Genomic DNA, 12,768 nt, shown 5'->3' with positions numbered 1-12,768 from the left:
AAGCCCAGTCAATCTGAGGGGAGTGAAGTTGTAACCAAGGCATACCCAGAATAATGGTGGAGGTTGCCATATGCAGAACAAAGAACTGTAAACTCTCTACATTACACACCAACAAGGGGGTTTGAGAAAGAGGTTGTCTACTCTACAAAGGAGAGTCATCGACTGCAGAGACCAAAATCTGTCGGTCTAATGGGAGTAAGGGAATTCCCAATCTTTTTACAAAATCATAATCTATGAAGTTGGCTGCAGAACCAGAGTCTATAAAGGCTTCTGTGGGAACAGTCTGACATCGTGATAGAGCAGGGAAGGAGCAGATGATTATCGTTTAGAGGTAAAGACTGCTCGCCTAGGGTATTACCTCTGACTACACCTAGGCGGCAGCGTTTTCCTGACTTCTTAGGACAATTCTGAACAATGTGACCCTCCTCAGTAAAGTATAGACAGAGTCTTTCTGACCTTCTGCAATTCTTTTCCACTTGTGTCAACCTAGAGTGTCCGATTTGCATCGGCTCGTCTGGAGGTGACGAGGGTGGAGAGGAGGCGTAGGAGACAGATCTTATCATCGGCTCGTCTGTGGGTGACAAGGGTGGAAAGGAGGCGTAGGAGACAGATCTTATAGCATTTCTACCCCGGGTCTGTTTTTTGATAGCGTAAACGGCGATCTACCCGTACTGCCAAAGAGATTGCCTCGTCAATGGACTTGGGCTCAGGGTGTCCTAACATCAAATCAGAAACTGCATCAGATAAACCTGACAAGAAACAGTCCAACAGTGCATATGTTTCCCATCTAGCTGATACAGCCCACTTCCTGAATTCTGCTGCGTAAACCTTTACCGGATCTCGACCCTGACGCAGGGTCTTTAGCTTCTGTTCAGCGGTGGAAGCAATATCCGGATCATCATATATAATGGCCATGGCTTTAAAAAATTCCTGAACTGATGATAAAACCTCATGCTCTGCATGAAGACTATATGCCCATGTTTGTGAGTCCCCTGACAAAAGGGTCTTTATAAATGTAACTCTCTGAGTTTAAGTTCCCGACAGGGTAGGCCTCAACTCAAAATATGATAGCACTCGATTTCTAAAATTAAAATTCTGAAAGTCAGATCTATGTCCAGAAAACATTTTTAAGGTACAGACATGCGAAGGTCTGTAACTGGAGGGTATCGCACTGCATTCACAGCCGTTTGGAGGACCTGTATTGACCCACACAAAGCGGTGATCTGAGTCTGTTGGCCATCAAGCACCCTGATGAGATTATCCACCGAAGTGGCTAATTCATCAACTCGGCTGTGGAGTGCGTCCATATTGTTTTGGTCTGCTGTACTGTAACGATTGGTGTCAGCAACACAGAGTTTTTTTCTGATCATTGGTGATCTGCAGTATCACCAATAATACAGATGCTATACCTGATTATGTGGTGATCTGCAGAATCCCCAATAATACTAGTATAGCTAGACACAGGACACCCAATGTGATAATGTGTTTGGTCCAACAGTAAACAGAGAAGTTCTCTCCCAAGGAGCGGGAGATACAGACACTACTGCAGCCAAGGATTCACTGAGGAGCAGGGAATCAGACTGTGCTGCAGCCAGGGATTCCCTGATGGACTGGGAATCAGACTGTACTGCAGCCAGTGGACTCCTGAGGGGTAGAGACCACTGCCTGAGCTGCAAGATGGTCTCCTGAGGAGCAGGTGACCCTCACAGCTAATTAACACCTGAAGAGCAAGAGTCACGGACAGTACAGTAAAGGCTGATCACCCAAGGGATGAGTGACAGCCAGAAAGATCAGACAAGCCAGGTCGGCAACACACGGACAGATAAGGTACAGAGATGGAAGACTGATTCGGTATCCGGGTACAGGCAAATGTTGGCAACAGGTAATCAGATAGGCAAAGGTACCAAATCAGTAAGCAGGAGAGTGGTCAGGAAAGCCAGAGATCATAACAGGTAACAGTATATATCAACCCTAGTCTTAGGTGTGAGGTCCTTGGTCTCCACACCTGGGAACTAGTCTAACAGATAACCAGTAGCAATGTAGCAATCTCCTAGTCTTAGGTATGAGGTCCTTGGTCTCAACACCTGGGAACTATTCTAATACATACAAAATACAATAATTTTTTAAGGCTATCAACAGAATCTGACTAAGTGTGAATTCCCAGCTCTGGCTGGTTCTAACACACTGTAAGATGTGACTGGGTTCTGAGCGCTCACACGTAAGCATTTGCAACAGCAGACAACTTGCAACTAACAGGCAAGTCCTATATATACCCAGAGCGCTCCACAGCGCCACCCCAGTCACTCAGCCAATCCGGAGCATAGCTGGGATCAGCTGATCGGCATGATCAGCTGACTCCCCTTCTGCTAGCATAAAGGTCCTGTCGCCTGGCGCGCGCGCGTAGCTCTCAATCTGTGTGCACTAGAAGGACCAGGCGAACCAGCAGCATGTTGCTGCGCGGCAGAAGCTGCCGGCTGGAACGCGGAGATAGCCGCCCTGCCGCTTGCCCACGCGGCGGCATCTCCGCTATTCATTACAATAACATATTATTGTTGCTTTAAGCCAGCTGTTATGGTATCATACAAATACCACTAATTACTATTATTATGTTTTATTTATAAAGCACCAACATTTTAGGCAGGGCTGTTATAGAAAATGTATAAATGTTTTCTGTTTTACATATAACACAATGTTTACAAACAATAATGTATATACATTGTTACCCTCTCCCAAAATTCAACAAATCTGGCATTTTATCAGTGTAGCTAAAAATACACTTTCACGGTAGATATTACAGTGCATAGTGATACATAGTATGCTGTCACTGTGTGCTTGCTAGAAATCTGTGCTCAGAAGCAAAGAAAACACTGCCATTCCACGGTCTTCTCTCAGTCAGAGCATGGTTTGCTATGATTTACCAGAAGCGAATCAGGACTTTTATGTATAAGGCTAGTACCCTGTCAGAGTCTTTCTTAATGTCAGAACCATGTTTTCCAGGTATAAATTTAGTAGTGACTGGCTAAGCAGTCCACACAGTGGTGACAAGTGTGTGGCTGCAGTGCTGCTCATCAGTAGAGCATTCATACAAGAATCAGGGTCAAACCGCATAGAATCCCATCTGGATGCAGATGTTTCAGAGCTACAGTTGTAGGATTTAATAATGAACCTAATTTCTGGTAATAACAGGCTATTGGATTTCAGACTGGCTATACAAACTCTGTACTGTCCCATTTTTGTAACTGTTTGTTGAGATTACTGTTAGTCACCATGAGTCATGCTGAGCATATTCCTTCCCACCACTATTGTTCCTGCATGAGTGACAGGGTAAGTTACAGCAGAAGAGAGAGGGAGGGAGAGAAGATAAATTAGCTTTAGCTTACAGACCTGCCATGCAATGGAATACTGAGATGATACATTAGTTATAATTTTTTAATTTCTTCCACATGTCTGACTGTTTGAGCCATGGAGATTTCATTTTTTTTTTCAAGGGAAGAGTCCTTGTTTTTTTAAAACTTAGTTTAGTTTTGTTATGTGACAACATTACTTTCATTTGATTTTTACAGAAGTTATTGTATATGTCCCTGGAAAGCAATGATTAGTTGGCTTAGGTTCAAGCTTAGGTTTAAATGTACTGGGCTAGAGTTAGACTTAAATTAGGGTTATTTCAACAGCTTGCTAAATCTAAAATAAAATGAAATATATACTGTATTTGTTTTGACTAAGGATGAAATAGTAATTTTGTCAAAATTAATTGTTCGGAGGACTTGTTATTTGATTTAAGTACTAAAATACTATACCTCCACAAGGATCTTTAAGACCCTTGCCACCCCCCCCCCCCCCCCCCCCAATTGAGTCTTTACGATCCCTGTGGGGGTGGATAATGCAGTCCCCATCACCTGGTTCATACCCAAGACTTTGAAGCTTTACTTCATTATGTTAAATAGTGGTCTCAAACTGGGGCAAGTATGCTACATATCAGTGTGGCCTTATCATTCTCAAGTGACCTATCTTCTCGCTTATGTCCCAGATGGTAATAGCAGAGACCAGATTTATACATGCCTAGCACAGAATTTTTAGTCATCTCACTGCTATTTATAGCAGGACGCGTGGTCACATGATAGCAGGACGCGTGGTCACATGGAGTGTGACCTTGGAGAGATGGTAGATATGGTGATGGTGTCTAGTGCTCCTCACTCTGATTAGGCAGTACTATTATACATAGATAAAGAGTGTGGTGGACTAATTGGCTGACGGGCAGTCTGAAGACTATCTATATGTGGCAGAGTGCTGTCAGGGAGTGAGCATTTCTTTTGTGTGTGTGGTAAGTTGAAAGAGTAGTGGAGGCAAGTTCCTGGTGGTGGGAACTCCGGGGCCTGCCTGCGCTCCCTAATTGTGTTACATGCTGGATTTGAGATCCCGAGCAGTGGCAGTGCTCGGGGCCCCTGCCTGTCATGTGTACTAGTGTTTGCATATTTTAAACTTACATTTGCAGCTCCTTATGCAGTTTAGTTAGGAGGGGGCGGATGAGAGGGAGTTTCCTGCACGCTGGTGCCCCCTGCTAGTCATATAGCCTTTGTCTATATGCAACTGAAGCCCTCTCCAATGATTGGCTGAATTGCTCAGCCTCTGCTTAATTAAGTACTGCAGACTAGGTGTAATGTATTTGCACTTCTTATTGGCTGATGGGCAGTCTGCAGACTATATATAAGTGGCAGAGTGCTGTCAGGGAGTGAGCATTCCTTTTGTGTGTGTGACTAATACACCTCTGACGTTTTTATCTCCATTTTTGTTAAAGCACATCTCCATTCTAAAAAATGGCATTGCACAGATTTATTACTGCCTGGCTGATGTTCAGTAGTATAGCATACTATACCATACCATTACTGTACCATAATTGTTTACATGTTTGCTGTAATTACTGCTTAAAACATACTACTGAGTGCTTCTATGATATGCTTTTTGACACCAAACTATGACTTTTGTAGCCCCCAGAAAGCAAGTTAGGATAGAACTTTTCTATCCCTCTCTGTGGATTTATCAGTTTCCCAAGAAACACACCTTAAGCAGAGGGATGATCCTGAGCTGGGTTTACCATGCAACCCTCATCTGGCCTTGAATGTCCAACACAGCTGCATTACAATTAATTTCTGGTAAACCACTGCCGCAAATTGGGTATTTTTCTGGTGAAACGCTGCCACAATAAGTGTATTTTCTGGTGAAACACTTTCACATTACAATTATTTTCATGTGGACAGTAGAATGGAGGGATCCGCAACAATGTCTCTTGAAAAAGCTCAAATTCTTTATTTAGGACGTATCCTCATAGCAGTGGAAGCACAGCTGTGCTTCCACTGATATGAGGATACGTCCTAAATAAAGAATTTGAGCTTTTTCAAGAGACATTGTTGCGGATCCCTCCATTCTACTGTTTATCTCAATTGGCTTGAGCAACCTATGGTCCAGCACTGTCTCCACCTGTCTGCAGTGTAGCGGTGCACCTTCTATTCACCTATTTTCATGTGGGGCGCTATGGGGTGGGGGGAAGGGGCCCCAGTCCAGAACACTCCAGAATTCCTATAATCTGCAATTAGTAATTTGCAGGAAGCAGACATTTTTGAATCCTAGGCATCATCTTTAAAGGGACTCAGAGCTGAACAATTAAAAAGATTTTATACATACCTGGGGCTTCCTCCAGCCCCATCCGCTCCGATCGCTCCCACGTCGCCGTCCTCCGCTGTCTGCAGCTTCGGGAACCAAATATCACTGATATCAGTCGCAGCCAGCTACACAGGAAAAGTGCACCCTCTACGTATCTCTCCAGCGGTTTCTCTTACTTTAGACTGGCTCCGACTGAAGGAAGTGTGGGGACCCGGTTCGCAAAGCTGCGGGCAGCGGAGGACGGCAGCGTGATAGCAATCGGAGCAGATGGGGCTGGAGGAAGCCCCAGGTATGTATAAAATCTTTTTAATTGTTCAGCTCTGGTACACTTTAAGGGGATTCTGGAACACTTAAAGATGAAACCACCAAACCTGGGAAGTCATTGTATTAGAATAACACTGTCATTTAGCATTTCCTCTGTAAAACACAATTCAGTGTTTTTTTCTGTAAAACACAACTCAGTGGTTTCTGTTTCTGGTAAATAAAACATGAGAAAGTGAAAAAATATATTACATGTATTATTTGCACACAAGTAATTTGTAACTTATTAATATTAAAATCATCTTTCCATTTCACGTTTGCAGCCTATTGTGCATACTCTTAAGGATCTGGACACCGAAAAAAGCATTTTTCCAGGCATGAAATCATTTTGGCCTCCTCTGTAAAATACAGACTGCTAAATAAAACCTCTCTTCCTATGTATGTAATTGGCTGCGCACAGTCAATAGTATAGCAACCCTGGTTGGACTTGATGGACGAATGTCTTTTTCAAACTATGTAACTATGGAGGAGTGTCACCTCTATTAATGAGAAAACTGACATACTCAATACTAACTTTTTTGGCAGTACTAACTTTGTGAACTGTGCATGTTCCTATCACTGCAGTCTACACATACATCTAAGGTAACTAGTATAAAATAAGGTTTTAAAAATAATGATGTATAGAATAAAGACACTGGAACATGACTTTAAGCTTTAGACAAATAGTAGTCTAATGGCTGGGGTTTTAGAGACTTTAGTTCCGATAAGAAAAAATATATAATTAGCTAACCCGCATAAATGAAAACTATCTTCTTATATGTGAAATAGGTATAATTTTTCTACGAACATAGAAAACGATAAAAGTTATAGACTTATCAGCACCCCCTATTTACAGGAACTGCATTGGGGCTTTAGGAGACACTACAGTATTTCATTATCATTTTACAGGGTACACAATTAAGTTTTGAGAAACCAGCACCGGCAGGGATTTTTTTTGTGGGCCTAAAGGAATCCCAAATCCCTGTACTGAACATGCACTCCAAAGTAAAGTTCTGACATGCTAATACAGTACTTTACAATTATTTTAGCAATCATGAAATCAAATTTGATCACTTGTTAATGAAACATTAGCAAAATGAATTTAGTGAATTGGCTCATATCTACTAATTATTATTTACCTTAATAATATAGACTCAGTATAAAGCTAGAGGAAAGCCCTGGTTGTTATTTTAAAATCATTATGATTTTTATCTCAATATTCCAAGCAGAGCAGTATGAAATAACGTAAGAAGTACCATCATAGCATGTAAACCAAGACAACAGCTCAGGCAATTAATTTGTAACATACCTCTCTGTTGTGTAACTGTTAAATCTATAGAGATTCTGAAATCAATGCTGCTGCATTGCAGACAGGTTACTTCACTGGAGCAATGTAGAAAGTAAGCACGTAAAATTTAAAGGTAAAGTTAGCAATGTTTATCACATATAAATAAGGTAATCCTTCTGGCTTTTATTTTCTAAAAAGTAGTTAAATGCCTTATCTCTTTATATAACAATATTAGTGTCATAACAAGTTTGGACAAATATTTACAGCTGCTAAGTTTGAGCATCATGACTTTAAATGATGGCTACTCACTGACAGATTCTAAAAAATTATATATTATTATGGCAAGGCAATTACAAGCAATGTGGAACTATTTCTCAAAACCACCAAATGTAATATATTGTATAATTTTATGATTGATATGTGCTATACCTATACATCATGTAAGATATAACTCCTCCAAGAATTGCATATATATATATATATATATATATTATCTTTAGAAAATCAACTTTTATATATAACACACACTGAATGTATTATGCCATTAATGCGTAACAAGCTGAAATTTCAGTCCTAGACTCTTCAGTTTATGTTGATTGCTTTATTTTGTAAGTTTACGGGGCATCGGGAATTGTTATTTTTCCATTTTCTAGTTAATGTTAATTTTCTGTGTGGAGGTAGTTCATTTTGTCATTCCATTGGAAATTCTGCAGTCATTTCTGTCTTTTCCTCATATGTCAGAACCATCATTTCTATCTCAACTTTATGCATATGTAGTGTATATTGATAGCTTCTTTCAAATCAATTAAAGAAGACTCGCTGTCCCCCATACTTCAGTATGCAATTTTTATGTGGAAGCCCACTACAACTTATCTTGCTAGCATGTTTTCTGGAAACTCTCAGCCAACTATAAATAGCAAACTATCACTCAAAGAAAAGTGAGAGTGTTAATGTATCTGCAAATTCTGTTTTAATGACCTTCTGCCAACTAGTACTCAAATGCATTTGAGCTTTTCAGTGATGCCAACTGTCAGGATTTAACAGTGAAATGCCTGTGTTTTTTTATATTCATAACTGACATTTGCATGATCTCAGTAATTATATGCAAATCTTACAATTTCTTCTTTTTCTAACATAAGGTTCATGCTACTTGTCAACTGCTCAGCTGTCTTGTGAGCTAATGCCTGTGGGTTTCAACCATGCTGAATGGCTGCATTTCAAGGTCTTATACCACTCCATTGTTTAAGTCACTAAAGTGTTGGAAGTATAAATCTAAATTACAAATAGCAAAAGAATCTACCTTTAGAAAATCAACTGAAATGGTCGTATCATATTTTATTACTTATCTGATGTATTTACTGTGTGGTAAATATATTGCTAACTTTACAGAGTAGCTAAATGATTGTCATTCATAGTAATACTTATTGTTGCCATTTAGTGTATAATCTGCTATTGAAATATTTTTTAAAAGTACTAATTTCCACATTTTTTCTGGTCAAGCAGTCATGCACTGTAGTCATCAGTATCATAGAATATATAATAAAAAAAACATAGGCATGTACAATGTAGAACAAATGTCTCTTGAAACAAAATCAAAATGTTCTTGAAGATAAACACCAGTCAAGAATATCATTTTATCTTTCAATTTTAGTTCTCACATATACTATAAAGAAGAAAAACAGTACCCCATGTTCGCTGCAGTTTTGTGTAACCCAGATCAGAACATAGCGGTGAAATCGCTTGATAAAAGTGTTCTTGTCTGCTAGGAGTCTGCTCCTGCTCTTTTTTGCAGTTCCATTAAATGCCTCAAAGCTGCTTTAGGACATGCTTTCTGTATGCTTTGGAAGTAGGCGAATAATGATGATGTCATCACATCAGTCCTCCTCACACCATCTGGAAAGACACTAATGTAGACATGCTGCGTAATGGGAGGCTTACCGGTATGCCAGGTTTGATTGAGGGGGTGGAAGTAAGTATTTTAAATGTTAAGTACTTTTAATTTCTATTGGAAATTAACATATAGCATATTTCATTACTCTGTACCCTCTTCTGAAGTTTAGCTTTAACAGTTTAAAGTAGGAATAAACTCCATTGGACCGAAAAATTAAAAAATACATATATTTTTACAGTCCTCAACCTTTGGACAAGTTGGACTCCTTTCTGAATATAACTCACTGACACAACAACCCTGACTGTAGACCTTATGCATTTCCCCACCCTTTCTATTTCTTCTTTTTCCTATTCCTTTAGATTATAAGCTTTCAGAGGCAGGGCTTTCCCCCTTTTGAGTCCTAATAATGCAGTATGCTTTGTTAATCATCATACAATTTGTCCCTTTGACTACTATATTGTCAACCACTTCTATATGTACCAATTTCTGTATTGTAATGTACACCAATGTCTGGATACGCCTGGAAACATACCCCTGTTTGTTTATCCTACTGTACAGCACCATGGAAGATGATGGTGCTATATGAATCAGCAATAATAATACCCTCCCCAGTGCACATACAGTCAGCACCCCCCCTCCCCACCCTCTGCTGCACTGCAAAACTGTTTTTATAACAATCACTTTATTGCATGGCCCTAACTTAAGCAAGGGCAACTGAATCAGGAGGTGTCTTAATAGTTTACTATGACCATTAATTCATTTCACAGGCACTTTACTTGTTCATTGACTGTTCTCCTACTTTCCGAAACAATTAACCCTCACTAAGAGATGAAGAATTGTCAGCATATACATGATTTTAAGCTTTTACTAGAATACATAGTTTGACTATACTTAAAGGACTTACGAGGCCAGGAATTCAGAAAAAAAAAAAGTTAGCTACCTGCTTCAGCTTGTCAGGCACGGAGGACGCCGTCCGCTCCCTCCGTGCCGTTCCGCCGGGTCCCCGCCGCTCACTAGCCCCCCTAACGGTCCCCGACCGTGCGGCCCGGGTCAGGCTCTCCAGCCTGTACAAACATGGCGGCCGGTGCTGGCCGCGGCTGCGCAGTACGCATAGCCATGAGTGCGGCTGCGCAGCTCTAAGGCCACACCCACGTAACAGTAGCGTGGATCGGTGGTTGGCCTTAGAGCTGCGCAGCCGCTCTCGCGGCTATGCGTACTGCGCAGCCGCGGCCAGCTCCGGCGCCATGTTTGTACAGGCTGGAGAGCCCAAACCGGGCCGCGCGGTCGGGGACCGTTAGGGGGGCTAGTGAGCGGCGGGGACCCGGCGGAACGGCACAGAGGGCGCGGACGGCGTCCTCCGTGCCTGACAAGCTGAAGCAGGTAGCTAACTTTTTTGTTTTTTTTCTGATTTCCTGGCCTTGTAAGTCCTTTAAGAGTGATTAAAAAACTTAAAGGGAACCTGAAGTAAGAGAGATACAGAGGATTACATATTTTAAACTTTATCAGTTGCCTAGCAGTCCTGCTGATCCTCTGCCTCTAATACATTTAAAGGGAACTAGAGGCCCCAGAAAAAAGATTCTATACATACCTGGGGCTTCCTCCAGCCCCATATGCACGGATCGCTCCCACGCCGCCGTCCTCCGCATCCTGTATCAGCCAGTTCCGGGTCCCGTAGTTTCGGCTAGTCGGCGGCAGCACGCGGCCAATTGTCCGCATCACAGGGGCTCCCGGCATACCCTTACACGTGCGGCTGCATACTGCGCAGCCGCATGCGTAAGGGTATGAAGGGAGCCCCTGCTCATGCGGACAATTGGCCGCGTCCGCCGGAAGTGACGGGACCCGGTACCGGCGGATCCAGGAAGCGGAGGACGGCGGCGTGGGAGCGATCCGTGCGTATGGGGCTGGAGGAAGCCCCAGGTATGTATAGAATCTTTTTTCTGGGGCCTCTGGTTCCCTTTAACCTTAGACCCTGAACAAGCATGCAGCAGATCAGATGTGTCTGACAAAAATCTGACTAGATTAATTGCATGCTTGTTTCAGGAGTGTGCTTCAGACACTACTGCTGCAAAACAGATCATCAGGACTGCCGGGCAACTGGTATCATTTAAAAGGAAATAAATATGGCTGCCCCCATATATACCTCTTACTTTATGTTTCGTTTAAAACAGATCTCAGATGTTTCAATACAAGCTTGTCACTGCCATTGTTTACATTACAAAATTAAATCATCACCTGCCCAGACTTCCTGCTCAATGCTTGTAGTGTTCTAGATGTAATTAGCACTTCATAAGAGTCATAATACGTTTATAAAGTAGTGGGGAAAGTATCTAACTAGCAGGCAGCTATAAGTATATCCAGACCAGTCTAAATGATTATTAAAACCACTTCGCATCTTCTGTACAGTATATCTACTCCGCTTTAAACTTCATTTAAACGCCCAGGGGAGTAAATATACGCACCCCCGTTGTTACCACCGCTGTCCGCGCTCCCGCTCACTTGTGCACTCGTTCACGTTGCTGTCCGCTCGCCAGGAGATCAATGAATGGGAAAGCAATTCCCATTCATTGATCTAAGTCCCCGTAGCAATGATCGGCGGCTTCTATGAGAATCTGCACTATCATTCTAATAAATAAAAGTTTCCCATCCTCAGTCCACTTCCTGTAAGCGTACATATTTCGCTTACAGGACCCATTAAAAAAATGACTGAGGCCATCTTGTGGCCAAATAGTAAAACTACATCTAAAAGCATTTTTTTAAATGCAAAGACCTACTTTTACATTTTAAATTAACCCCTTACCTCCTACACTCCCCAATAGTTACCAACATAATTTTTTTGTAAAGAAATAATAAAAAAATTACAATAAAAAAATACATAAATAGTTTTTTCTTAGGGACTGAACTTTTTTTTTTAATATGTATGTCAAGAGGGTATATTACTGTTACTTTATAAATGATGGGCTTATTAGTGATGGACGCAAAACTGAAAAAAATGCCTCTTTATTTCCAAATAAAATATTGTCACCAGACATTGTGAAAGGGACATAATTTTAACGTGTAATAACCAGTACAAATGGGCAAATAAATTATGTAGATTTTAATTATGGTAGCATGCATTATTTAAAAACTATAATGGCTGAAAACTGAAAAATAAGTATTTTTATTCCAATTTTTTTCTATTTTTCCCATTAAAAAACATTTAGAATAAAATAACTCCTGGCACAATGTACCACCCAAGGAAAGCCTAATTAGTGACGAAAAAAAACAAGATATAGTTCATTTCATTGTGATAAGTAGAGATAAAGTTATTGGCAAATGAATGGAAGGAGAGCTGAAAGGTGAATATTTCTCTGATGCTGAAAGGGTAAAACCCTCAGTTGTGAAGTGGTTAATGATCTCTAGCCTACACATACGAAATTCAGCACAAAGTGTGTCTGCTAACAAAATAGCGCTAGATACAGCATTACTTGTATACCCTTCTGTGTCTTTAAAGCAGTTGATTAAAATAGTAAATCAAAAAAGGTGAAGCAGATCTGTGCACTGCTGCACTCTCACCTTCTCTTAGAACAATGTCCTGTGCAAACTTTGGAGAGTAACCAACTAACCATTCAGGCCATGTACTGATGCCTCTGTG

The 12,768-nt window shown here is 41.1% G+C and overlaps 1 protein-coding gene across 1 annotated transcript in view; it reads right to left on the bottom strand.

The window, feature by feature from the left end:
- Window positions 1–12,768, bottom strand: part of PPP1R3A (protein phosphatase 1 regulatory subunit 3A) — an 80,882-nt gene that overhangs the window by 24,345 nt on the left and 43,769 nt on the right. The gene's annotated exons all lie outside the window — the stretch shown is intronic.

The sequence above is a fragment of the Hyperolius riggenbachi genome, chromosome 3 (assembly GCF_040937935.1).
Source record: "Hyperolius riggenbachi isolate aHypRig1 chromosome 3, aHypRig1.pri, whole genome shotgun sequence".
NCBI lineage: Eukaryota > Metazoa > Chordata > Amphibia > Anura > Hyperoliidae > Hyperolius > Hyperolius riggenbachi.
This window is presented reverse-complemented; position numbering and strand designations above follow the sequence as displayed.